Source organism: Cavia porcellus, unplaced genomic scaffold (assembly GCF_034190915.1).
Source record: "Cavia porcellus strain 051 isolate PalLab524CR breed Dunkin Hartley unplaced genomic scaffold, mCavPor4.1 scaffold_24, whole genome shotgun sequence".
Taxonomy (NCBI): Eukaryota; Metazoa; Chordata; class Mammalia; order Rodentia; family Caviidae; genus Cavia; species Cavia porcellus.
This window is the reverse complement of record NW_026947507.1, coordinates 26,446,149-26,472,071: the sequence shown is the minus strand read 5'-3', so window position 1 is coordinate 26,472,071 and position 25,923 is coordinate 26,446,149. Positions and strand designations below refer to the sequence as shown.

General features: G+C 36.4%; 1 protein-coding gene across 4 annotated transcripts in view; it reads left to right on the top strand.

The window, feature by feature from the left end:
- Palld (palladin, cytoskeletal associated protein) overlaps nt 1-25,923 on the top strand; it is a 368,121-nt gene that overhangs the window by 55,026 nt on the left and 287,172 nt on the right. Inside the window, exon 1 of one of the 4 annotated variants that reach the window (XM_063234781.1) lies at nt 2,875-3,048. The exons of the other annotated variants lie outside the window; for them this stretch is intronic. The gene's annotated coding sequence lies outside the window, so the exon portion shown is untranslated. Of the gene's footprint in view, nt 1-2,874; nt 3,049-25,923 lie in introns of those variants that run through there. 4 annotated transcript variants of the gene reach the window in all.

Here is a 25,923-nt window from a genome sequence, read left to right as displayed (position 1 = left end):
CAACAGAGAGCCAGGGGACTGCACAACCCCAAGTTGATAAGACAGGAAAAGAAAAGATACTACAGGCCAAGCAAACCACATGCAGGAAACCCAGAGGTGAGAAAGAACAACCTGTCTTTGAGCAGTAAAACCCATTCAGCATAATTGAAACAGGATGAGCTCAGAGACAGGTACAGGATGAGACTGGAGGCGTCTGTGACTGGTTCTAATGTCATCTGGAGGACACCGGAACGCCACCAGGGCCACAAGCAGCAAAACACATGTTCAGACTTACACTCTGGGAAGACCATTCCTGGAAGCACGATTCTGATGTTTGACAACATTGCTAGTTTCTTAGCCAGTAATGTATTTTACCTTGTTAGCGCCGTTCAACTTTATGGGAGGAAAAAATAAAAAAGAAAGACCCACTGAAGAGTATCTGTTTTGAATCGAGTGGAAAAGCTATCATAATCAAAAAGCTGATTCTTTTTCATATTTTTGTAATGCTCCATGAAATTTTATAGACTTGAAAAAGTTTTGCCGTCTAAATGTAACCAAATAATGCTGATGTGTGCTGTGGAATGTGTGTTTTGTATTATAGAATGTTTTGTTTTTCTTTCCTTAAAATACCCTCAGAACTTTTGATGTGTTCTGTGACCAAATTCTGAAGACAAAAGGAATATTTTGATTGTAATAGTGTGAAGCAAGTCAAAGATAATGTAGGAGAAAGGATATAGTCTCTTACATTTAACTAATCTCTCTGGCCATCAGCCAACAGAAAATTTTCTCTGGGAATGCTCCAGTGTCAGTTACAAAAAGGTAATATTTTTTAAAGACATTAAATTTAGCTCACAGTCTCTTCTAACAGACCTTCCTATGAAGAATAAGATTTTTCCTATCTTTCATATACACCTATCTATAATCATTAATTCTAAGTATTCATAATATTTTGGAAGTTGTATTGATTCCAGAATCTCTGAAGATATAAACATGTTCTATTTAATAAATGGATTGCCTCTTAACATATTTCTTTTTACACTCGTGTGAGGGTTGCCAATCTCATTCTTTTCTGGTAGCCCTAGTCTTAACCAGACAGTGCAATAAAGTACTAAGCAGGAGAAACTGTAGGTTGACAAAAACACTGGAAGTTGTGCGTTTTTCATAGGCACAAAATAAGAGTCTCTTGGTATCTTGGATTGGTCATGTTCAGCAGAAATCAACAAATGCAGTGAGTCTGGGATGTGCTACAAAGTTCCTTCAAAATCCATTCAGGAAGCATCTTGAAAAACAATTGAAAACACATTCTACTGCTCTTTTTAGCAATGAGAATTTGTTTCCTAATTTGACTAGTGAGTGGTCTGTGTGCTGCCATCTTAAAAGTAGCCAAGTTTTAGTAGCATGTGTTTGTCACACGTGTTTATATTCAAGAAATTAATAATTTATATGAGAAGCTTAAGCTGTTGGGTTATGCATACAGGCTATCTTCAATTATCTTCAGTTAACTTTTGTGAGTTTTGAAACACTACTCAAGATGAAAGATGAAATTACTCAGGTTTCTAGTATAGAGGAGAATGCAACCACAGACGTTTCTGAAATTTTATGAATCATTTATTAGGAATGTATTACTTTATTACTTTTTATTTCTGTTCATAGCTAGTGAACAAATAAATACATAGCAAAAAATTAAATGAGGTTTATCTACCTAATAAAAAATTTAAAATTTAGAGGCACATGGATAATTTCCATCATAGAAACTCTACAGCAGAGCACTAAAAGTAGTTTCCATTTTTCTCATAATATTGAACACACTAAGATCACTACTAAAAATTAATTAATAAAAGTGTCTTAAATGTGATTATATTCATGCATCTCTGGTCATTGTATAATGTTGAGTTCAGGTTTAAATTGTCTCCTTTTAGCCAGGCTTGGTGATACATTTTTGTAATCCCAGCACTAGGAGGGCTGAGGCAGAAGGATTTTTACAACCTCACAACCAGCCTGAGTTACAAAGTGAGTTAAAGGCCAGACAGAACTGCAGAGTGAAACTCTGTCTCAAAAAGACAAAGAAAAATACAATAACATAAAAATAAAGTCTTCCTTTAACACAATCCCATAAAAGATGCCTACACAGTCAGTATATGCTGAAAAATAAGTGTTTCTTTCAATACAAAGAAAAAAAAGAATCAGTTGCCTTTGAATTTTTTTATATACTGCCTAAATTGGCATGTGCTTTACATTAATAGTAATAGTCAAACTTAGACATATGAACACTCACAGAAAGTCTAGTGATGCATATACATGGAGACATGTAGATATGCAGATATATATAGATAAATATCTGTCAAATGCAAAATGCTTCCTTTGAAATTTGAGGAAAGTTTACATATGTAACCTTTACATGTGTATGTGTGTTTGTGTGTGTGTGTGCACACCATAAAATAATTTTCAGATAAATTTTAATGAGTTCTCAGAATTGTAGTGGGTACTATATTCTTCTATATTTTAAATACAGTGTCCTTTTTAAGAACACCATTTAAATGTGATCCTTTTAGATATGCATTGTTAAAGGAGGAAAATCAAATTTTAAAAAAATTAGCAGAAATCATCATCTGGTTTACTTTTTGCAACAGCTGTTAAAACTCAAAAGAGTAGCAGAAAAATGTCTGTAACCCTTCTACAGATTGTCCTAAAAGAAAAATATGCTTGTTACCTGCTTTGGTGAGCATCTTATCAGCAAGCACATTAGCTCAAACAATAACCACTCTTATCCGGAAAGGCCAGGTTCAGGCTTATTAGTGGAGTGAATTGGCAGCCGCCCCTCTCTACTTAGCAACTGGGCAAATATTGTTCCACCCGCTGGGTGACCAATCAGGATCAAGATAGTCTGTAGAATTTTTTTCAATACAAGTAGTGTTAGTGTGAACAGCCTCTCTTTCACCCTTGCTTCCTTTTTCATTTAATCTTTACCATTTCAAGAATATGATCTCATCTACAAACTGTAAATACTTGAGGATTTTCATGAAAGGAAATTGTCACAAAGGGCTGAAGTTTGCTTCGGGAACAACATAGGTAGGCACTTAAATTTTAATTACTCTCATTTTGCACAGGTTGCCATAATTGCAAAGTACTGCATTAGTTATAGGTATGTCAAAATACCGATGAATAACCGAGTCATAATAAAGATTTTTGTTACTCTAGGAAAATCTAGAATGACTGAAATTTAGCAGGATGTAGATTTCTAATCATATAATGAATGAACCGGGATCCTTTTCCTGAAACGCTGGCAGAATGTGCTCTGGAACTGGTTAGTGAAGCAGGCGTAAGACGAATCAAAATCAGACTTGACCCCCACCGGTCTGTAATTGAAACTTCCTGTAAGTTGACCACAACCTCATTAACTCCTTGTTCTCCCAAACTTTGTTGGAGAAGAGAAAAATTAATAAAAATTGTAAAGAGTAAAGGCAAAGGAGAGTGGGGAAAAAAACCAACCAGGAAGTGGCATTTCTTTGCAATTGTGCATGAAATATTATGGGATTTAAAACCATACAGTGCATTATTCACCATGTTTCCTGTGTCTTTTCTTCAACTTGTGTCTTTTGCTTTGTTTTATGACACTAGAGAGTACAGAAGCCTCTAAGTCCTGTATGAATACATTTGCTATAATTCAACAAGAACCTGGAGTTTCAAATTACTTTCTCTGGATACAATAACCTTGGTTATTTACTAAGTACAAAGTAAACAAACCTTGCTATAATGTAAAACTTTCAATACTGCAGATCCTACTAATAGATAATTACCTCTTCATTCAGTAATAGATTCTTTTTCAAATCAAACTGATATTATCTTCGTAAATGCTGAAATGTTTGTTTTTTAATTTTTACCCAGAAGGAAATTCCCACAAATGCAAACTCATTCTGGCCACCTAGGAGTTCTGTCATGGAAGCAGCATGCTTTCTTTCCCTTGTGGGTTTTAAAACTTGGCCACATGGTATTTTTAAAATGGCAGAGTAATACCTTTTAGACAGGGTTTAAGGATTCTACCTAATTGAGTGCAGCAGGTTAACAAAAGTGCCAATGTTCCTTAAAAACAAAAACCAAAATGTTCCGTGGACCTAAACTTAATGCTCAATATTAGATTAAATTGCCAATTGCATTTTTCCATGTTTATCTTCTGAGATAGGAATAAAATTAACATGTGTTACCATAGCAGCATCTGTAACATTTTATGAGACAAAAGATCCTTTTTTTCCACACAAAGATCCAAGCCAGAAGCATTATCCATTAAGGGAAGCAAATAAGGCTAGAGGGACATATTTTTTTTACAGTCATATTATGGAAATACTATCCAATGTCCTGAGGTCAGATCGTCAAACACAGCTGCTCACATTCATTTCTGTCCTGGATTGACACTCTTAGGTAATTCCTGAATATTGATCAGTTTTTACTTTCCAACTTGCTTAAAATTGGAAAAGTTTTCTCCCATCAACATTTCATCTTGAAGCTCATTTTAGGGATAACAAAGAGGTGAGTAGAAATATATGCCTTGTGAAGCATTTATTTAGGCTGCATGCCTGGCTCTGTTTTGTAATCTTGATTCTTACTCTCTGGAGCTTTTCTCTTTGGCTCTCTTATTTAAAAGTAATGGCTGAGTTCTCCTAGGATGAAGGAGTCATAGAGAGCGTAAAGGCTTTCTGGCCTTGAGTTCATTTTGCACCGCCTCCTAACCAGCTTTGCGTTCTTTACCACTCATTTCTCTGTCCGTCTTGGATTCCAGTTACTGCCATCATCCCTGCTCTCCATTCTCTTTCATTTATTCTGCACTGCTCCGTGCACCTTCATCTCTGTGTAAATCTGTGCACTCTAAGTAGAAGATCAACTGGGTTTGTTGATAACTAGAGAACTTTTGCCTCCTAAACTGAAGCACAGTTTCTAAGGTATTGATCAAATGTATCTGCTTTGATAGTTGACTGGCAGCAACAGACATTAGGCTGTTATTTGTGTTACCCACCAACTATTCAGTTAGTAGTATTTGAATAAATCTAAACAAAAAACTACAATAGTCTTTCAAATAAATGCTAATTGACTCCCAAAGTATATATTACTTCTCACAGATCCCAATTTTGAAAACTATGCAAGCCATGCCACTCAGTTCTCTTTGTGCTCCTTACTACCTGTTGACAAATTTTACCATCCTTTAGAATCCTGGTTGTGTGTAGTATAAGATTCTTCAGGGCAAATTTTGCACCATGGACAATGTCAAACTTCAGCAATTGCTTGAATTGATAAACAGCATCTTAATGTTTCCTCTGAAGATTTTAAATCTGGGAGTTAATGTTTTGAGAAGTTCTATTGCCTCTTGTATAACTGAGTAATAGCACTTTTCCTGCTAAGCATTATCAGTGTCAGCCTGCATAAGCACTTGAAAAGTGTCTGTTGAGGGAGTATGTGAGTAAAATGAGCTAACAAATAACTAAATATATATACTACTTCAAAGAACCTCTCATACAGTACACCCGTATTCAGGAGCATTGTTTTCAGTAGCCAAAAAATGTGGAAGCAACCCAAGTATCTGTTGGCAGAGAAATTATACATATATATATATGAATATCACTCAGCCATAAAATGGAAGGAAAGTCTGACATTCAGCAACATGGATGAACTGGAGGACATTATGCCAAGTGAAACAAACCAGTCACAAAAAAGGAGAAATACTATACGATTCTTCTTGTATGAAGTATGTAAAATAAAAGTCAATTCTTAGTGACAGAAATACGGTGGTTTCAGGGGTTGGACTATTGACAATAGATAAATGGTTAGAAAGTCTCCATTTTGAACATGAAATAATTTCTGGAATTGATGATGTGAATAGATTTAATACCACTGAAGCAGACCCCCAAATATGATAAAAATGATAAATTTCGTGTTATATTTACCATAATCTCTAAAACTATGTAAAAAGTACTTTATTTATGACTGGGAGAATCAGTTCTACATATGGAACTTAGGAAATTTTGACCCTTATAATGCATGAGGTAACAGAAACTTCGAACGCAAAGAGAAAGTCCCGTCACTAAAACTAGGCCTCCTGCCCTCCCTGCACAGTGCACACAACTCTCCCTCCTTGAATTTTCCCACTGCCAGGTTTATCAGGCCCCACCCTTAAAACTTGCAGTTTTGGGTGTCACTTAGCATAGTCCGAGGACCAATAAGCAACTCACATATGCATTTCCACGAGACAATGCATTTGACAGACACAGAAGCTAAGGCTCAAAGAGACAGTTATCCAATTTGGTGAGCTACATGGGAAAACTGGGGTGCAGATCCAGGTCTTTCTCCTGTCAAAGGCCAAGACACTACTCACTTTTCTATCTTGATAGATAATCATTAAGATTACTGCTATCATTTGTTTTGCCCCAAGTTACAAACTCTTCCCAGATGGCCTCTCAAACTCATGTGCTCAGGATCGAAACTTGATTCGCTACTGCACTTCCCAATCTGCCTCTCACACAAGCTCTGGCAGTGGTAGGACCTAGAGTCAGGCTGTCTTCCTGCCACAGCTCACGTATTCAGTCAGCAAGTCCTCCTGGTGAAATCTCCAGAGCTGAGAGCCTCACAGCACCCCGCAGCTCAGACGTGGCCTGAGTCCTGCTTCCCTGCTCCTCAGCAGCTTCCTGCCAAGCAGTACTTCCCCTTTTTGTGCTCAGCATAATAGTCTTTTTTTTAATCTGCAGCCGATCATGACTAGTGTGTGTGCTAGTGTGTGCTAGTAAAACCACCAGAGGCATTTTACTGCATTTAGAACAAAATCCTAGGTCTGTCATATAGTCTATCAAAGTCCAGCGTGTGCCAGACCCTCTCTACTCTCCTCCACCATTCTTCTCATCTCATATTTCAGTATCCTCTAGAATGAACTGCTCTTTTTTTCTTTCCATTTCTTAAGATTTCCAGCATAGGAAACCTCAGAGCCTGTGCATTTCCAGTTCTTTCTGCCTAGAGATCTGTCTTTCTATGGTCATTAGTCTCAGCCCAAAAGTCACTATTTCAAGAAGTCCGGGTCTCAACACACTAGCTGAGGAAGCTTCCTGAAACTCCATTTCTTTCCAATCTATTGCCTTCTTTTAATAATTGTATGGCATGAGTCACTGTCTTCGTTTACTTCGATTACTGACCTATTGAAATGTTGAACTATTCATATCTTTCTACCAGATCTTGAGCTCTTTTGTAAGTTAGAGTTTGTCTGCTTTTCCCAATGATATACTCTCAGTGCCTAAAATTAGCACCTAAAACACCATATGAATGCATGAATAGTTAAGAAAATCGATAGTCATTGGCTTTTATTGGTGTGGAAAAAAGCATTGAATGAGTAACTAGAATTCTGAAGGATGAATGTCATGGTTGAAGGATGCAGAGTTCTAAGAGAACATAGGAAGTTGGAACGGAACCATCTCAAGCAGAGAAGGTCAGAGAGTATTCTCTGGATAGTCATGCTTACAGGAGGCCCTGTTTCCTAGGGTTTGTTTACATACTTATAAGAAAGCATACAGGTACTTACAGCAGCATAAGATTGTTGGTGTGGTATGATAAGCCTGATACTAGGTTCTAATGTTACAGAGTACTAACATAGTCATGAACACCAATCTCCTCTAACCTTGGAAGACAATCTCATAGGTTTGGATCTTTTAGTTAAAGACAAAACAATTTCTGGAATCCTCTCCTCTCCTCTCCTCTCCTCTCCTCTCCCCTCCTCTCCTCTCCTCTCCTCTCCTCTCCTCTCCCCTTTCCTCCTTCCCTCTCTATGCAAAGTTTATCTTCAGCTTGCCAGGATAGCTGCATTTTTGGATGATGTGTATGACATCTGGTATTCAGGCTCTTATTGATTCTTCCATGGTGCTTAAAAAAGCTCCCATGGAGTTAATAAGAAGGGCATGTTATGAAGAATCTAACACTTATAGAATAGTTTAAATGCAGTTCTTATAAAGTCTTCAAAGTACAAAACATTTTTAAATTATTTTGAATCATTTGAGTCACTTCTTCTGCTAGACGCAGTGGGCAAATAATTATGTTTTAGAAGATACATATATGAATGTCCTGTCTACATTTTGCTATGCTCAGTCTCTCACTTAAACTGTCACAGTGTCTATTACTGGTATTTTTGTCTCATTATTTCAGCCTTTCTCAAATCCCTTGTCAAACATGTAACAAATGATCATTTCATGCTGGTAATATATAAGCTATCATGCAATGAAATCTTCTCCCTGGTATGTTCATTTTTCTAATAGACTCTGCTCCTTAAGAGTCAGAACTATCTCTTCAAATTACTATTATGCCATGTCATGTGGTAATGTTCAGTAACAAATTGAATGAATGAATCTTTCACCCCAAGCTTTCACATTTCTGACTTAAATAAGAGTCACAATTGTAGCATTTCAAAGTAGAACTCATTATACACTACAGAGCACTAATAACCTGATGGCTTTGTCACAGATGCTCTGAAGAATCAGAAGGAAAAAAAATGCAAAGTAAGAGATGGAAGTCAGAAAAAAATCCTCTGGCTTAGAATGCATTTATCATTCTCACATAAAAACAAGTGATCAACACGCACCAGAATTCTCTTTCCTGTCTCTCCACAATTGTTATATCTGCTATTATTCTAGCATTGGATTAAAATCTTATTGAGATGCTTAAATCCTCGTTGCCATGGCTGCAACACAGATATCTGTTGGCAGCCCAACCTCCTACCATTGCTCTTCCTGATTGTAGTCTACACTATTTCTCTAACTTTAATGTACATGTAAATCCCTTGTTGTCTTGTCAAAATGTAGATTCTGCTTTAGTGAGTCTTGCAGAGGGTTTGAGATTCATCATTTCTGAACTCCCAAATGATGCTGGGGAACACCTCTGAGAAGTTCTTTACTTGGATGCTTATCAAAATTACATGCAGAGCTTTTTGAAAAATATCGCTGCTCAGCCCTTGCCACAAGATTCTGTTACAGTCAACCTGCAGGAGTGGCCCAGAAATCTGTATTTTTAATAGGCAGCCCCAGATTCTACTGCAGGTGATCTATGGAACATGATTGGATGAAAACTGGTCTAGAAAAAAGAAAACCATATTTAGGAATATAAATATAGCTGACTATCCAAAATATATAAATTAAAGGAATATGAAAGAGAAAATGACACTATACTTCCTTGTTTTCAAAATGCATGGTTTTTCATATTTTAACATTGCTAAAACCGGAACATGTTTTATAGTTTACAGTTACATTAGAATTTTTCTCTGTAGTACCTAAAATGTAGATAAAACATGGTGGTTTTTACCTTTTATGTTTATAACCCATTAAAAAGTCAGTCCTTAGTGTCTTAAGGACAGAATTATATTACAACAAAAATGATTTCAAAATACTTTCTTAATTGATATTAAAATAACATACTAACAATTCTATTCTATGTTAATAAAAAATTACATATAAGATGTAAGAGATGATGTTTTGCTATCCCTGTACGTTGTGAAGTGACTTTCACAAGCTATTCACATATTCATCATATAACATAAAAGATGCGACTGAAAACTGAGTGCATGTTAAATTTTAAAAAATGTTATTATGGAAGAAGGCATATTGCCTTTAATCCCTCTCAAAATATTCTCCCTCACTTTGCACACATTTATCCCATCGTTCTTGCCACCTCCCAAAGCAGGTCTGGAAGTCCTTTGTCATGAGTGTATTTGGATGCACTGTCCTGGCTGCCTTGATATCCTGAATCAATTCCAAATATTTACCTTTCGTGATCACTTGGACTTTGGAGAAGATCCAGAAGTCACCCAGGCAGGTCCAGTGGATAAAATGGATGAGGATGCACATAATATTTTTATGAACCTGCATTTCTATTGGATGGCATTCAGCTCCACATTCACTGTATTTTTTTATCTCAGCTCATAAAGACAGGAGCGACAACTTTTGCGGATTCTTCAAAAAGTGACAAGAGCAATGGAACAAGTGAGTTCAGAGCTAAGGGAATTATTTTGAGAGAGATTAACGGCAAATGGGTTAGCGTAATATATTTTCTAAAAATTTAAACACCATATTTTTATCTCTTCTTACATTTTGAAGGAGATTAACGGTAATGACACTGTTAATTTAAAATTTCACTGTATATTTTTCACATTTCATAGTTACCATCTTAGTGTGTGGTGAAAACAAAAGATCTAGTCTCTTGGTAAATTTCTAGTATATAATAATAATACTGAACATAGTTAATATTGTCACTATGCTGTACATTAGATCTCTAGGAATTTTTCATCCTGAACAACTGAAACTTTGTTTCTTTAACCAACATCTCTCCATTGCAGCCACCCCTATCTCCTGGATGTCAGCATTCTACTCTCCACTTTAATCAGTTTGACTTTTTCATATTTCCCATGCAAGTCAGATAATGTAGTATTACTTACCTTTCTATGTCTGGTATGTTTCACTTAATAATGTCCTTTTGGTTAATCTAAGTTGCTGCAAATGGCTGGGTTTCTTTCTTTTGGAAAACTGAGTAATAAATATTCTTCTAAATTCATAATGGGTTACACCCCAAAAAAACCTACCATAAAATGAAAGTATCGCAAACCAAGAATGCACTTAACCTACCAAATATCACAGCGTAGCAATATGTACTCCGTACAGTGATGGTAGTTTTAAGATATGATTGAAACCCATAGCGAATGTTTGAATTTTAAAAATGTATAACAATAAAAGCCACTGTCATTAACCCTACTGAAATAATTTCCCTTGTTTTAAACACATTTGTCACATATGTTCTGTGACACATGCTGCATTGTGCTGAAATAATTCCAAATGTTTATCATCTATGGTCACTTTAACTTTGAGGAAGAGCCAGAAGTTGCACAGTACCACGTAGTTTTGATCTTAACTCCTAAAGACACTCACAAAAGAGGATTTGCAGAACAGCTTCAGAAAGGGTGATGGGATAAGTGTATTCAAAGTGAGGAGAGTATGTATGAGGGAGATTAATGGTAATATGTCTTTTAGTAGAGTAACTTATAATCATTCACACCTCAACTTTTATAGTTGAATGGCTTTCTGGTATCTGTGGCTCTTTGCTGCTGCCCAACATCAAAAGAGCAATACCACATATAATCAACCTGGGAAAATTCAAAGTACAATTTTCTATTGAATCGTATTGCTTGCAAATGTCTTAAAGTAAAAGCCAATCATAAGTTGAAACATCGTAATTATATTGGAGACAACTGTATTGTGCATAGAAGTTGGTGCATCACATAGCAACTGAAGGCCTCATTCTGAGGCCCGCACTGTTAGGCGATTTTGTCATTTAGTGAATATTGCAGAATGTGCTTACATAACCTAAGACTGTAACAAAGTCACTAGCAATCGAATCTTATTGGGCCATCATCATAACTGCAGTTCAGCATGCCCACATGCACATGTATGTATCACATTTTCTTTCATTGTTCATCCATCAGTAGGCACTTGGTTTCAAACTTTGTCTATTGTGAATTGTGCTGCAATGAATGTGTGATTGTAGTTTTCCTGTTATTGTTTGTTTTTTGTTTGTTTATTTGTTTTGTTTTCAGGATCCTGACTCCATTTCCCTCAGAATCCTGGAGGAGAGGGTGATATATACCTACAAGTGGAATTACTAGATCATATAGTAATTCTATTTTCAAATTTTTGAGGAGGCTCTATACCATTTTCCATAACAGCTGTATGAATTTATGTGTCAGCCAAAATGTCAGTGGTCCCTTTTCCAAATCCTCATCAGCGTTTATCCTTTGTCTTCTGGGTCATTCTAGCAGGTGTGAGATGATACCTCATTGTTGATTTGACTTGCATTTTTCTAATGAAAAGCTTTTCATACCATTGGCCATTTGTTTGTCTTCTTTGAAGAAATGACTATCAAGCATTTTATTGGGTTTTTAGTTGAGTAAGTAGTTAGGGTTTGCTTGTTTGCTATTGAGTTGTTTTGCATTCCTTATATATGACAGATATTAACCTCTTATCCAATGTATGGCTAGCAAATATTTTCTCTCTGCAGGTTGTCTCTTTATTCTTTTGACTGTTTCTCTTGCTGTATAGAAATTGTTGGGGTTTTTTAACAAAGTTCCATTTGTCTCTTTTGCTTTTGCTATCTGTGCTTTTGAATTCATATCATTGCCTAGACCAATGTCAAGGCTTTTCTCCTGCTACCTTACAGTTTCAGGTCTAATGGTGAAATTTTAATCTATTTTGGGTTGATGTTTTGTGTATTGTGTAAGATAAGGATCCACTTGCATTTTGCATATGGATATCCAGTTTTCCTACCAGTGTATTATAAAGAGCCTATCCCTGCCCTGATATAAAATCTTGGCACTCTTCTCAAAGATGAATTGGCAATGTATATCTGGGCTTATTTCATGGATCTCTATTCTATTTCACTGGTCTATATATTTCTTTCTATGCCTATGTTGCACTATGTTAATTACAGTTAATTAGGTAGTGTGATGCCTCTTTGTTTTTGCTTAGGATTTGTTATGATTTATGTCTAGATGTCCCTATAAAGCCTCATGCCCTCATAAGTGGGGCTTTGGGGAGGTAATTGGATAATGATACTCACCTGGGGATTAGTACACTGATAAGTTTATAGCTAAATTGGAAGGTAAAGCCTGGTTGGAGGTGGTGAGTCCAGGCCTGGTCCAAAGGGTGCATTTCCCTCCTTTCTCCCTTGACTCCTTCTCACTCTCCCTCCCTCTCTTCCTGTCCCTCTCATTCTCTGTCTTCCTCTCACTCTCTCTCTCCTCTGCCTGCCTGCCTGTCATGCCATGAGCAATCTTCTGTAATGCCCCTCTGCCATGCCTCTCTGCCATGCTGCCCTGCTGCTCAAGCCAACTGGCTATGGACTGGAACCTTTACAAACTGTGAGCCAAAATAAACCTTTCTTCCTTTAAATTGTGGGTGTCAAGTATTGTTTCTCAGTGACAAGAAAAATAACATTTTAGGAATTGTTTTAGCTATACAGTCTTTTGTTGTTATACATGAATTTTAAGATTTTTTTCTATTTATATAAAAAGTACCATTGGGATTTCGACAGGGATTATACTGAATCCATAGATATCTTTAAGTAGTACAAGCTCTCTAACAATATTGTTTCTTAAAATCCTTTTATTTGTGTATTCTTTAATCTTTCACCAATGTTTTGTAGTTCTCAATATATACATCTTTTACCTTCTTAGCTAAATTTATTTCTAAGTATTGTACTCTTCTTATGCTGTTGTAAATAGGATTGCTTTCTTAATCTTTTGGGAAATAAATTCATTGTTTGTGTTTAGAAGCATAACTTAGGGTTGATTTGATATCCTGCAACTTTATGGAATTTATTTATCCCAGTACTTTCTTTGTAGAGTTTTTGGAGTTTTCAATATACAATTTCACGTCACTTGTAAACAATTTTACTTCTTTCTTTATGATCTGAAGCCTTTTATTTATTTTTGTTGCCTAATTCCTATAAGTCTTCCAACCATATATAGACTACAAATGGCAAGAATAAACACACGTGTCTTTTTCTTGATCTTAGAGGAAAATCTTTCAGTTTTTCATTGTATCTTAGTTGTAGACTTTCCATATATACCCTTATGATATTAAGATATAGTCCTTTTCTATCTAATTTTTTGAGAGTTGTTGTCATGAAAGAATGTTGAATTTTGGCAAATGCTTTTTCTGCATCTGTTGAGAGGCTCACATGGTTTTATCCATCATTTCATTAATGCAATGTATCATACTTATTAATTTGCCTATGTTAAGTCATTATTGTGCTGCAAAGATAAATCCCACTGGATCATGGTATATGATTCTTTTAGCATGTCGTTGAATTTGGTTTGCTAATATTTTTGTGGAGTAAAAATATGCCTTATGCATTGTTACTTCCAACCTCATTCAGCGTCTAGTACACAAAAGACTTTCCCCTCCTAACTGTACAATCAGATTATCTGACTCTAGTACTTTACTGTTCATTGAAAGCAAATGGCTAGAGTTGATATAATGTATTTACTAGTACTCTTAGTCAATTTTTCTCCTTGATAAGACAAACTGTCTTCTATATTTTAGCTCTAATGTACACTTTGGATAGTCTTTAAGAACAAGAGAAAAAAATCAAATAAGCTATATACAAAATTGAAATAATACAGAGACTTATTTCCTTGAACTACATTAGGAATAAGCAGGAAAAGAAGCAGTGAAATTGAAGGCAATTATTGTTAGAATATTTTGCTAAGTGAGTTCTGTGATTTCCTTCACAGTTAACTAAAAATGATGGGAAAGTGAATAGATAATGCTGAAACTAAGAAGTTATCTCCGAGCTCAGTGTTTCTCAAACATCTGTGTGCATGTAGATCACCTCAGAAACTTGTCAAAAGCACATTCTAATCAGGCAGTTCTGGGCTGAGGACTGAGTTTTCACATTTTTCAGGAGCTCTCCAGTAACACTGGTGTGGTGGTTTGTAGACCACGTTTTGAGTAATAAGGCCTCAGATTACACAGACAGCCTTCTATTTCACTTAGTGTCTTAGTCTGAATCCATCTGGAAAGATCTGTAATCCATTCATCAATTTGGCTGTATTAGGTAAAGAAGGAGATTGAATCCACTTGAGGAAAATGCTTATTGTCCTTGTAAGGATATATGACTAAGAGCAAAAATTTATGCATGTCAGTTGTTAGGACATCTATGATGTTACTATTCTTTTCTCATTAATGTAATTTTATTCCACTTCTGTTTATGCCCAGTGACTACTAGGCCTTGTATGTTTATCAAGCCTGTATTATATGTTTCCTTTCCTTGAAACTCTTTTCTTCTAGTCAACCTTCCAAATACAAACTGAACTGGTAGGGTTCCCACTGCCTATACAGTCACAGTTCCCTGTCTGGTAGTACCTGTTAGGACTGTAGGTACCAGACAGAACCTCAAATTGTCCCTGAACTAAGAAACATGAAATTCTGTGCATGAAAGATAATAGGCAGTCTGCAATGTGCCTAACAAAATGTATGCACAGAGTAAGTACCAAATAAATATCAAATTCCATCCTTCCCCCATGTATGTAAAAACCAATGTGGTTTTGTATAATCTGAAATCACTATATGTAGATATCACGTAAAATCCACCTATGACACATATAGCACTGTAAGACCTTCAACTTTTCACTTCAAGTCTAATTTAAAGTTAAAAGTAATAAATTCTGATTGCCACAAGTTGTAGTCATCTCTCTGCCAAACCACTCTATTGTTGTAAAGCAGGTTAATCTGAAACACTAACATAGACAGAAAAGATGCAAAATGACAAGTGATATCTTTACTGTCATTGGCATTAAACAAATACACTTTCAAAGAAATATTTTCATGAATCAACTTTCTTGGACCTTGACCAAAAGTAATTATTTTATATTTTGTCACCTTTTCATTTAGATTTCAACTTAATCTTTCATTAGAATATGTGTTAACACTCTTAATTTGTGTGGTTTGCTTCATGAAAAGTGGGATCCATAAAGTAAGTGTCATTTTTAAAGCATCCAAGGAGTTGCTTTCGATCTTAATCTCCAAACATGTAGAAAACATTGTTTAAATGTCTTCCATTTCAATCTGTGGTTTGTTTCTGCCATCCCAAAAATGAGCAAACTTTAGCTTCACCCAGCTGTGTTTCTGAATATGAACGTTCAAATGTGAACCATGTGTGATAGAAAATTCTCTGATGGTTGAAATTATGAATAGCTTTGAAGAAGGTTGCTTGATGGAAAGTTGTTATATAATGTATATTTTCATTCACTCATTTAATAAACATTTATTCTGGGCCAGATTCTAAAGTTAAAGTGGTAAGCAAAATATCCCTGCCGTAAAGTACCATGCACATCAGCAAAGAAAGTACACATTATTTGGAATGTTCCTCTCTCCCATTAGCTATTTTATACTAATTTGTTACAATTGTAAATACTTTTAATGACAAAATTTCAAATTAACAAGTATAACAGTAATTCCAATTGATAGGAAGATAGCTATGTTTGTTTTAGGGAAGGTTTTTAGTTGGTAGTACATTCCCAGTGCATTAAGATAACACTTATATGCAATGATCACAGCACATTTTGTCCATGATACATGATAAAAATAATAGTTGAGTTTATAGAACATTGCACTTTTTCAAGTGGCTTCATAATCATTATCTTGTTCAATTCTCCTTGTGGATGACATGTGTGTGAATGGAATACATGAGTGTGTGTGTAGATACACATGTGTGTCTGTGTGTATGTGTGTCAGTATAGTAGAGGAAAGAGGAATGAAAGCTGATTAACCCACTTCAAAGAGAACATTAGAGGTGTGAAAGTGATTTCAGTTGTACTGTGATTCGTTTCTGCCATCCAAAAAAATTGCGGTACTTTTACATCAAAAAGGAGACTTGAAACCCCACTTTCCTCCATTAACCCAACACTGTGAAGCTACTTTATGAAGTAGATGTAAGTGCTGTTCCATGGCTTCCCCATGCAGTAATCTCTCTGTGATAGCAGAGAAAGGGGAGGAAGACTGGGAATCCCGTCCCCAGGGCAGGCATGGGAGTGTCCCTGTCATAGGCATTCCATTCTGCTAGCTCAAACCAGGCAGATGAAGAGTTTTCGGAGAGACCACCTGAGGGAGTATGTGAACACAATACCTGCTCCAGCCTGGGGGAGGACCAAGTGGCCTCCCCACTCCTCCTAGGCACTGGATTTTCAGGACAATTGTAAGACTAAACATAGAAAGTCTTCTTAAAACTCTGAAGAGACCAGACTCCCAATTTTTCCCATGGTGATATATTCTAGAACGTAGACCCCAGGGTCCTTTTAAGTGGGTGAAATGTCAGGAAGTAGCCTTACTGAGATAAACTCTCTCTGAAACCTAGTACATAATGTAAACCACTGTGGATCTCTCTGCATTAAAGCTGTCAGATAAGTGTTTCTAGTTAGTGTCTATTCTGATAGTTTTCTTTGCAAGTGGGAAGCTATGTTGTTCAAATTTTTTTGATTTAGCCAGAGCACTTTAATATATGGTGGCTACTGTCTATCACATCATTTTTCCTAGTCCTCAAGAGACCTGAAAACAAATGGCTTTCTATCCAGGTAGTGGTTTTCAGAGTGCTATTTCCAACTCAGAAAAAAAGAAAGCTGAGATCCTTTGTTCTAGGATTCCAGTATTCCCCAAACTCATGGTAAACCACTAGAGACAGGAAATGTCTCTAATTTATAGTCACTCCCTTCTAAGGAATACAGACAGCATACAAAAAGATGTTAATTTCATATAACCATAGTTAACAAAAAGTACATCATTATACCTCACAGTTGAGCCTCAGCTTGAGATTCCTTCACCAAGAATTAATCATCGCCTGGATGCTGACCCTAAGTACCTTGGCTATCGTAACTGTGGGAAGGAAAAGTCTCTACATTTACTTTGGACAAGTAAAACTGAGATTGTCAAAGATTTACAGACGTGCAAAGCTCAAATATAAGCTGAATCAATTTCCAAACATGGATCCAAACCCAGAACTGGGTTTGAATTATCACCCAGTTTCTGATTCTCAGCTCACTCAGTGTTCCCAATGGTAGTTTATTTCCTCAAGGTGTCATGTTTCAGAGCATAATTTTAGCATCATTTAAACACTTTGAATGTTTAAAACTTTCATGTACCAAATCATCAGACTTCTCCATTCTCCATTAATTTTGTTGTGAAATTTAAAAATATATTCTCTTGGATTTCCTTAACCAAAATCAAATGTTTCCTTGGAATAAAGACATACAAACAAGAATACCTTGTGATGCGGAAGTGAGTGAAAAAGCAAAAATCTGGCATCTTGGAGATGTCTGCATGGAGCACTGCTTTTTTCTTGATCTCTCAGAAGATAAATGTCTGGAGATATTTAGTTGTGCTACTTGTATCTAATAAGTGGGGGGCCAGCGACATTATGAAAACACTATCAAAGCACTAGAATAAAAATAAAACTCACCAACTCAAAGTCAGTGGTGCCAAGGTTGAGGAGCATGTTGTGCTACTATAAACAACATTGTGCTAAACTGTTAGATCATAGCACCTGGAAAGGTCTTCAAGAGCCTATGGGTTGACAGGCGTGGTTCATGTCTGTAATTCCAGGGCACAAGAGGTTGAAGCAAGAGGATCATGGAGAGTTTCAGGACAACCTGAGCTACATAATGAGTTCAAAGCCAGCCTGTAAAGTGAATCCCTAACTCAGCAAAACAAAGCAAAGCATAAAAATGAATGTAAGGATTTGGACAATTCAAAAGTCATGATAGTCTTTCACTAAAGGAGAAAATTGGTACAATATATTTTTGCCCTTGAAGGAAAGGAACAGTTTACATCATTCAGTAGCACCTCTGCTTGGCTAAAGCAACAGACAGCTCACCAGATTCAATGGGAAATATTGTCCAGCACAAGACTACTTCTGCCAGGGACTCTGACACCCTGCAAGGATTCAGTGCTAGGGAAAAGAGGGAGTTTTGGAGGACAAAACTGCCATCATGCAACTTTTCCACTTTTTCTCAGACTGCATAGCTTTGTGCATGTTTAAGGTTAATGTCTGCCAGCTGATTTCTTTCCTAGTCCATCTCCTCCAGGTGTACCAATTCTCCAGCCAGCTCAGTGGAACAGTAAGAATTTCACTGCTTCCTCTTATTTCCCACCAAACAGGAATCTATGATCCTGAGTTAGGAAAATGCTCAGTAGCCAAAGAACAGAGTCACTCCTTGGCCTAGCAGTCCTCAGATGACTCATTAAAAGATTTTGGAGAGCACAAAAAGGGTGCGTGAACAGAGGTTCAAGCGGGAAGGTAAAGACTGCAAGTGGGAGAGAAATATGGGTAGGAGATAAGACTACAAGGACTAGCATGAGAAGTTCATTTCCTGCTGTCTTTTCCAGGGCCAAAATCATTTAAGGAGAGACTTGGTTGAGTCATTCCTAAGGTGAATCTGATGTTAACCGCCTCTGTTGGATTTGGGTTGTCTCTATACAGTCTGGGAATGCTTGTGGATTGTCTGTTCCTATCAACGGTGATCTCAGAAGCTTGTGCAATTCTGAGTCACTGATTGCTTTTTTTTCCCTCCCCTGATTCTATGCCCAGATTCCTACCAGGATCATTGAACGCCCTGGGGGTTTAGATTGGTAAAATTCCCTGGAGCCAAATTCCTTCAGCTAGGAAAGGGAACAATTATCCTGAGTCTTCAAGGGAGCAGGAAAAGACAGGAACATTTTAAAGCCTCATGTTCAACTAGGCAATCCCAAATGGATTGTCTGAAACTTTTAGGCAGAAAAAGTAGTAGTTTCAGATAGCTCTTAAGCAGCCTCGGGTTATAATTCTTCTCAGGTTACTTCACAAAAATCAACACTTTTTGAATGTAAAAAAAGCAAGAGTTTTTTGAGTAGCTTTGTTCCATCTTTATTAGAAACCCTTTCAAAGAAAATCATTTTCCTTCACCCTATATTTTCTTTCAAGTATTCCCTTCTGTAAAGCACTAGATTTGCAACCGAAGATGAAGTGAATTTCTTAATTATGGAACATTCATCTGTTTCTTGACAGTGAGTTTTCAGGTTTAGGTTAAAATTTAAAGCAAGAGTTTCTGTAAGACATTAGGTAACAGAATGTTTCTAGAGTGAAACAAACTATTGTCAAGCACAAACATTGCTTCTTCAGAGGTGATTTCCTGAATAGGGAATGCTTGTATGCTTTTTTAGATGCTTTAATGTGCCATAGTTTGTCATTCATGATTGAAATGTATGATAATACTTCTAGAAAACTTATCACTTGGATCCACATCTGTTCTAATAGGAGGAGCTGCATTTCACTGTAGGCCGGGTTCTTGTCAGTTTATCCCCGCAGGGCCAGACAGGTGTGCCTAAGCCCTGGTCTGGGTAGGAGACCTCCAAGGGAAACCCAGGTGCTGCAGGAAGCTCCAAGATGAGATCAGAAATTGGCCCAAATCCCTCTGAGTCAGATTTCTGAGTCATCTTTTTTTAAGGTGATTACCTACTGTTTCCTCTGTGACTATCAGTGGCTATGTTTGCAGTCAAGAGTTCCTTAGGCAGCTGTGAGACCTTTCCTGGGATAACTCAGTCCACAGTACCACTGTCACCACCATGGGGTGGCAGAGGGGGAGACAAGGGGAGGGGAAGGAAGAGGAGGGGAGGGAACTTTCATATTTGAAAGCTCAAGAGAAAGGAGAAAAAGATGAAAATTTCCATCCAGAGCTGACTCTCTGAATTAAAAATAAGAAAGAGAAATTTAGGCAGTTACTAAAGGTAAAAGGTAAAATTGCTAAGCTATATTGTAGCCCAGACACGATGTGTCTGCTTTACAACTGGCAGTATAAGCCTGATAGGCCCTTCTCCCAGTTTAAGGCTGAGCCAGCCTTGAATTCTTGAGATTTTCCCAGAATTCCCAATCGACCCCCTTTTCTCTTGCTTTCCTTTTTGTTGCTGTTCAGCATATGTGAGTGCTGCCTGTTGGGGCCCATGTTAATCAAAACACACATCCCAAGACGTTACCAGTTTCTAAAAAGTTCATCTGTACCGAATATCCTATGTTAGAAATTGCCAAAGCCTCCAGGAGTAGCACACTGAACCCCACTGAGTATCTAGGTAATTTTTGAACAGATAATTCTCTTCCTCAGAAAAATTCCAAGACCAGCTAGGACCACCCTATTAAAATTCACAGCGTTAGCCCTGGATTTCTATCCAATAACTGTGCAACACTAACTCACTTCTATTTATGTTATCTATTTAACAATCAAATATATAGTGCTTTGTAAATACCAGATCATTTCGTTTAGAATGTTGTTATTCCAGTAAGAGTAGGAATGATTCCTGGTAGCTGTCCTACAGTACCAGAAAGATGTTCTAGAGACAATCTGGGCCCCTTAAAGATGACCGGGGCACACAGTATGGTCTCAGGAATAACCGAGACCATAATTTGTAACATGAAAACTTTCACCCAAATGCACAGAACTTCACGAAGTGAAGAGAGGTTTGAAGCAGATGATGACAAGCATCTTTTCTTTACTCAGAAAGGGACCCAGAATGTATACACTTTCTACTATATTACCTCAGTCCTTCTTAACTGCTTGACAGGAGAGATACTGCAACTGTTTCTTCCCATGCAATAGTGCCAGAGAGATGCCAGTCATACTGTGAGTCTGTATAATGAAGGACAGAATGCGGTTTTGTAGTAAGGTGACAGGTTCAAATCCCACTGAGGCAGATGCTATCATTTAATTCTAAATGGTTCTTACACTTTCAAGTCTGGATTTTCCAGTTTATGAAGAGGAGACCATAATACCTGCTTGCACTGTTAGTGTGAGTCCGACATGTAGGTGTACAGTACAACTGGTACATAAGAGACACTCAATAAAAAATAGCACCAGTTTTTATCACTACAGATTCTTTCTAATCACTACTACACACAACCTCTCATGAAAACCTTACCTCCATTCCTGAGTATAATTTGAGAAATTTATTCAACTCAAACTTTATGTATGACTAATTGTATTTCAACATAATACTGGTGTATCTTATTAAACTATGCTTTGAGAACTTTCAAAACATGGTTGATTTTTGGTATAAAATTTGTGACCTGAAATGTTATTATAATTCTTTTCTAAAAGAAGATCTTAGATATTTTACGCTAGTGACTAAAAATACTATTCTTAATTTAGTCCCAAGAAGTATTGAATGATTTTTTTGAAAAAAGAAAAGATGAAACTTTAATAAAAATATCATCACAAGATCATTTATTTATTTGAGAAATAATTTCCAAATTATAGATGAATGGAATGAATTATAGTGGCGTGGAAATGCTACTCTTAGTACTAGTAAGGATCTTTATGGGCATGAATATTTCATAAGGCTGAGATCCAATAATACCAAAAGAAATGTGTATAGGACTAAATTTATAGGGGAAAACAATGATATTGTCCTAAAAACAGGAGAGATTTTACTCAGAATCAAACCTTGTGGAGAGGTTTTATTTTTGAGACCTCAAAAACTAGTTAAGTCATATTAAGATGTTTCATTAGAGAATAAATATAAACTTTAATAAATTCATGTTTTTAAAATTCATCATCTCTACTTCATGGAGACACCAAATCACAATGAAGAATAAAAATCCCTTATTTGGTTTGGTCATTTGACATTATCACTTGATCTAGTATAGTTTAGATTTCCTTGGATTTCATATCACTCTTATTAAGGTAATTATTTATAATATTAAGAAAAAGAAGCTCATCTTAGCCGGACCTGTTGAGAAGCCAAGTTATAAAGAATAGTGCTATTATTGTTGCACAGGACTCAACTTGAAGAGAAATCTAGGTCACTGTCCTGACAGATCTGTGCTATAAAATTTTGAAGACACCTACCTGTCTTCAAACCACGCCAAATAATCATGTGAATCAAGGCTTTAGTTGAATAGAATACAATGTAATTAGTCCCCTCCTTTAAAAACTACTCAACTATGCAAAAATTGTTATAAGAAACTGAACGATATATAACACAATAAAATAGCTATGATCCTCCCTCAAAAAATACTTTTATATTTCATTTGTAGGCTCGGTTGAATTTTTTAAATGCATAGTAATATATTTATAAATGTGTATGGTTAATTGAATTTAATTCTTCCATGAAGTTATCCTTCTCTGTTTTCCTAAATTCTCATCTCTGTTACTATGCTTTTCTTTAAACATAGTTAAAAGTTCTAGAATTTCTTCAAACATAGTAGGCTATTCAGTCCAGTTCCCCCTCTCTGTCCTAATTAAAAGGAGTATGTTTTCTGCTCAATGTATATCTAGTCAGCCAAGAAAAATACTTTGTTAGCAGAGGAATTACCAATACCAGTAAAAGGAAAAAGATTCAGATAAAACAATTGATCATCAAAGATTTAGCTTTGAGAGTCAGGTCATGCCCTCTTTCATGTGAAACCTCAACATTTCCCAACTGGGTCTCCTTTGCACAAGTCACCCTTTTATCCAGATACTGGAGGAAGAAGAGAAGAGGAAAAAAAGAAAGAGAAGGAGGAGAAGGAGAAGGAGGAGACAGCCAAAAGACGGCTCCCACAGGAAAACTGATCATCCATAGGGAATCAAGAAGAAAATGTGCTTCTCCATTGAACAGAGTATATGAGATCCCTGATTCTGAAAAGCAGTCTAGTGAGTTTTACATGTCAGTCAGTTATTTGGAACCATACTATGTTTTCCCTGAGAAACAATATTAGAAAGCAGTCGCATCAAAAACCCCCATTTAATTTGTTGTGTCAGCTACTCTAAGTGTATCTACATTTAAAATGAACAAAAGAGGACAATAATACTATTGAAATTATAATTTAAAATTTTGAAGATCTTAACTGTGATTTTTTCATCAAGTTTTTGCTTTTGTTTTGTTTTGTTAGAAGTGCTGTGCTAGCAAAAGACAATTTGAAATTTGCGGGCTGGTAGTAACAGGCCATTCTTGGTTTTAGATGTATCATTATTGACTCTCTTACATTTCTCAGCCATGATTAAGACAACTCTTAAAATAACAAATTAAACTAGAAGAAACAGAATTTATAGGGAAAAAAGGCTTTTTGGTTTGGTTGGTTTGGTGCCTATCCCTTTTTAATTTTTTTCTTATTTGGGATAAAGTCTCACTAAATCACTAAATTGCCTAGATTGGGTTTGAATTTTAAGTTTTCCTGCCCCAGTGTCTCAGAGTGCTGGGCTTGCAGGCGTGGCCAACCACACCCGGGCACAGAGTTGTTTATGTGTTAAAAGAACTGGGCAAACTTTGAAAAAAGGGGGAAGTTAAGGAGATGGTTAAGAAGTAAAAACAGCTTTGTCTAAAGAAAATTTGCCTTTTGGTTAACTAGTGAAGGGCTAGATAAAGAAATACAGGCAAATATAAAATAAGGTATAAAAAGCTAGAAAAACACTAGGCTAATTCTTAAGCTGGTCCTCATTTCTGACCAAACAAGAGAAAGCAGAGTTTGTGCATAGCCTTGAAAGAATAGCAATGGGTGAGAGGTGACAGTGTCCTACAAAGTATTTACAAATCAGATATGTGTAAAGTAGGAAATGAATTCCACCACCAACAGCACCTGCTTGCATAGAACTTGATGAAACCAGTTTAGTGAGAAGGGCATGACCAATTTGGATTTGAATTGTAGCTCTGTTATGTGATCTTAGTCAAATGGTCTAATATCTCTCATCCTCAGCTAGAATAATAGCACAGCTGGGTTGTTTAGAAGCTGATCGTACGGTGGGTTGTTGTGAAGATTTTATATATAACCAGTGTCAACTAGACATTACATTTATGGCTGCTTTTGAGTTTCTGAAATGTGCCAGCAATGTCTTTCAGGTTTTTGTCCAGTGATATCCTTGTGCTGTTTGAGCCTGTGCCAAATTCCGTAGATAGTTTAAACCTGTAGTATATTTAAGCAAATAGTAGATAAAGAACAGAGCTAACATAACTAACTCCAAATAGAACTGTCAGGCTTGTTACAGAGACTTTGCTAGGGTTGTAGCTTTTTTAAAAAACCAAACTAACAGAATCTTAAAGTTACCTATTCTACATGAATGAATTATTTCTCTTACTGCTTAAAGGTCAAATGCATTTGAACCAGCCATTTGGGACCCATTTTCCCAAGTGAATGATAAATGAGCAAAAGACTATGGATTAGGTCAATTCACTTGAAGTCGTTAAGACTGCACATGAGCATTTATCTGTCTTGACCTTTGCGAAGATGATTTGTGATGGGGTCTAAAGTGATTTGCTGTCTTTCTGGAATCAGTAATTTGTTTCCTTCAACAATATCTCTTAGTGTACCTACCTACAACCTATCAAATGCTGTGCTATTTTAACTTCCTCAACAACACTATATTTTGGAAAGGATGAATGTGATGACTCTTCCACACTACACTGAGTTACTGGTGAACTGTGCTACAAAATGAACAGGGGGGTGATACCAGAGAATGTGGTACAGTGGACCCCAAAGAACTTCTTTCCTCTACCAGATCACATCTTTGGCTATAAAGGTTTCAAAGGCTTTAATGCCTTTCTTCAAAATGCCTATTATGTATAATTATATGGATGAGTATTTATTAATGCAAGTGTACTTACTGTCATGTAGTGCCCAAATCATGCTTCACTGTAGGTGTGAGCAGTTTTCACTTTCTGAAGTGTGGTAATACAAAGCAAATGTGCTGACCCATTTATGCTGAATCAAGACAGTGTTTCCAGATTGCTGTGATGGTGTTCTTGGCTCTTGACAGTGAGCATGAGTATGAACTCAGCCATGAAGGTGCAGGATTTAATAACTCTAAGAACAAAATTCTGTCCCACAGTGCATTTTTTTTTTGTCTACTCAACAGAACACCCAATTTTGTTAAAATAATCCATACCACACTTCTGTTATGATAGATATATTTTGGATTCACTTTGAATAAGAGTCTTTGAAGGTGTGAGTATAGTACTTTACTATCACTTGAAATTATATTAAAGATTCTCTGTACCCTCCAAAGAAGTACCTATTATGTCGCTAACTCTATGCTGAGCTCTGTGTATATAAAAGATAAAAATTCTTCCATGAAAGAAGTTTATGGCCACATGAAGAATAAATATGTATACATACATTACACTATAACACATCTTAAATATTATGAAGATGTTGTGAAAAAACTCTCATGAAAACATCTATGAGATCTTAAACTCTAAGAAGGCTTTACCGATGTAACACTGAAGTGGACCTTAAAGGTCAGAAATAACTGGACATCCAGGTGAAGTTTGTTGTCTTGGGGGAGATTATTGAATGAACAAAATGAGTTTCTATGTGGGAAAACTTTGTCTTTTCTTTGAGGTTGGCATAGTTCATTTGTCAAAATGTATACAGAGCTAGGAGCTTGGA